The 3,235-nt window shown below is 48.5% G+C and overlaps 1 non-coding gene across 1 annotated transcript; it reads left to right on the top strand.

Annotated features, from left to right (window-relative positions):
• The first annotated feature begins 1,547 nt into the window (after positions 1–1,547).
• On the top strand, positions 1,548–1,690 carry LOC129671050 (small nucleolar RNA SNORA48). The gene has a single exon (XR_008719301.1). It is a non-coding gene; the product is annotated as a small nucleolar RNA SNORA48 (small nucleolar RNA).
• Positions 1,691–3,235: the final 1,545 nt, after the last annotated feature.

The following is a 3,235-nucleotide window of genomic DNA, read 5'->3' as shown; positions in this document are numbered from 1 at the left end:
CATTTCTCCACACACATACACACATGCATGTCTACACTCACACACACGCATCCCAATTCCTAGTCTGACACTAGTACAAGGTTTTGCTTAGAACACATGTCACAGTGAGCTCACTTGAGGATAGTAGGAGCTAGCTCAGTATGTAAGTCAGGGCTTCCTTCCAGGAAGGACACACTGAACGTGGGGGTGGTAACACCCAAAGGGTTCTGCATGGGGCAGCCATAGCAAAGCTGGAGAAGCCAGTATACTATGGAACACTGCTGGGTGAGAAAGGATGCTTACCTCATCTCTGGCTCCATAGGGACACCTGCCATGTGGAAGACAAGAGGTGTTTTCAGCTGCAGGCAGGAGGTCCAGCTGAGCTCTTGACTGTTCTTCTGCTGGAGACTACAGGAAAGGGCCAGGGATTTAGGCAAAGCCAGGAGCTGTGACACATCTCCCAGCTTGAGCCTGCTGAGTGACCCTGAGCATCTCTGTTTCCTCATCCATAAAATGGAGATGTTGACCTGTGCCCTACTTCCCTCCCAGGGCTGATGTAAGGATCAAGGGGGATGAAAGCAGGGACAAAAGTTTTTGAAAAGTTGAAAGTCTTTTGTGGCTGTCAACTTAAAGGGGGACTAATTACCCGAGGGGTGAATTTTCTGGAATGCTTGGCTCTTAGAACATAGACCCCGACCCCAGTCGTGGCTTTGAAAGGCCTCTGATTAAATTCAATGAAGGATCCTGGTTTGGAGCCTGCATCAAAAGACTAATGATATTCTAAAGCATATGATTGGAGCAAATGGTGATATTCAATAAGGTCTGGATAGTCGGTGACAATATGAAATCAATGTCAGAGATGTTGTACTTGGTCACTGTACTGTGGATACCTAGAAGAATGTGCATGCTTCTAAGAGGTCAGAGCAAAAGCATTTAGAATTCAAATGTCATGTTGACTGCAATTTCAAAGAGTATCTAAGGTTCTGCTACATGGGAACAATCAGAATCGTACCAAACTTCCAAAGCCTGAAACCCCTTTCATCCTAAACTCAAGAGAACAAGTGGAATTCCCACACCTAGGCCTCCTGTGACATTCAGAGTCAAAAGGCAGGGGCAAGGCTGGGTTTGAGGCTCAGTTGGCATCAAGATTGCCTAACATGCAAAAGACCCTAGATTCCATTCCTAGCACCACATACGGGGCTTGGTAGTGGATGCCTGTAGTCCTAGCATTCAGGAGGGTCCAAAGTTCAGTGTCATTTTTGCTACATAGTGAATATGATGCCAGCCTGGACTATATAATACCTGGTCTCAGAAATGAAAGCACAAAAAATATTGTATACACTTCCCAGTTAAGGTTAGGGTGAGGGTTAGAGTTAGACTACATATATAAGGTATATAGAAGCATTTTTGAATATTGCATTTAGACTTGGGTCCCCTCCAGAGGATATCACATTATACAGATACAAATGTAACAAAATTCACAAATCTGAAATTAGAACCTATAGCAACAATAGCAAGCATGGGTAGTTGGAGTGAGTTCATGCATGCAGAAAGAAAACAGGACTCAGGCCCCTTGCAATGGGCAAAGAGACACCTTGTTGTTGGTGGTGTTCTTATATCTGTCAAGGTCAGAGCCGATGGCAGTCCTTTGTTCCTCCTAGCTTGATGCCTGACCTGGAGGCCAAAGCCATCTTATGCCTGAGACACATAGAAACCAAATCCAATCAAATCCAGGCAGTGCAGCAAGGAGGAGGAAGACAGAGACCTGTGTTCGATCCTGCCATCCACAGACCTGCCCTCCACCCCACGTCACAGGCTGGCCATAGGTAACCATTTGCCACCACACCACACCACACAGCACAGATGGAGGATGTCACCCAGGGGCCCGCCAGCCACATGGCCAGCCTGCAGCAGGAGCCACCAGAAAATAGAAGTATGTGGTGGTCAGATGGGAGAGAAAGAGAAGGGGAGCAGCTTGAACATTATGAAGAGAAATGGAACTGGGGACTCAAGGGTGAAGAGGAGTAACCTGTTGTGAGTAGCCAGCCCAGCCACCTGGGGCCATGGTGAGGTCCCAGTCTGTGCTGTCACTTAGGGCCATGTATGAGTCCATGGCTGTGCAGCAGCAGGGGACAATGTTCATATCTGTGGCTCATGTTCCCACTAAAAAAAAAAAAAAAAAAAAAAAAAAAAAAAAAAAAAAACAACAACAACAACAACAACAAAAAAAAAAAAAACATAGGGATGTCCTGGGCTCAGGCAGCTGTCATAAACCATGTGGATGTCAAGGAGCTGTAGAGAACTGGCCCCACTCCTCACTGCACAGTGGAGCTGGCCCTGGTGGTGGGGATGGGGATGAGCCTGCCTGAGGGTCTGAGTGTAAGAGAGCTGACTCTGGCAGTCAGGGAAGCAGCTCAAAGGGTCATGAGTTCAGGAGAGCTATCCTTGCCCCTCACCAGCTACAGCACTTGGGAGAGGAGGCCCTGCACCTCACCTAGACAGCACAGCAGAAGTGACCCTTGTGGTAGGGGTGCAGGTGAGCCAGTCTTCGGTGTGAGAGTGCTGGAGAGATGGCTCTGCCATGAGGTGGCATGGGTGTGGAAGTGATGCTCTCCCTCCCAAGCCTCACCACCTGCAGCAGTCAAGAGAGGTGACCCCAGGGTCATGAGAGCAGGTGAACTGGCCCTGGCCCTGGCCCTTGCTGACTGGAGCCCTTAGGAGAGTGGGTTCTGCACCTCACTTGGGTAATCCAGTGGAGCTGGGCCTGATAGGGAAGGCATGAGCAAGCCAGAATTGAGAGTGGGAAAGCTGACCCAGCCCCTAGAAGGCTGCAGCAATTGGGAGAGTGCAGATAAGGGGAAGCCAGCACACCAGGCTCAGATTCAGCTCTGAGTTGGCCCACCCCAAAATCTATATCATCTGCGAACAATTAGGATGTGTGAAAGGATTAGGCCTGCTGAGCCAAAGCTGCAGGATCTCCATGACACAAGGCAACAACAGGATAACCAGGAGGAGTCCTGATGAGGATCCAATGTTGATGGTGTCACAGAAGCCAGAGAAATCGTAAACCAGACCAATGGTTCACTGCAATGAACATTTGGAAGTGAAGATGTGTGGACAGTGGGCTACACTGTGGGAAACACTGTGACATAGCATAGCTTCCATGATGAGATTGAGATGTTTTCTATGCTTTGCTTTTTTATTTTGGGGTGTGTGTGTGTGTGTGTGTGTGTGTGTGTGTGTGTGTGTGTGTGTG

The sequence above is a fragment of the Psammomys obesus genome, unplaced genomic scaffold, assembly GCF_907164565.1.
Source record: "Psammomys obesus unplaced genomic scaffold, mPsaObe1.curated_primary_1811, whole genome shotgun sequence".
Taxonomy (NCBI): Eukaryota; Metazoa; Chordata; class Mammalia; order Rodentia; family Muridae; genus Psammomys; species Psammomys obesus.
Note: the sequence above shows the minus strand (reverse complement) of the source record. Positions and strands in the feature narration are given on the sequence as shown.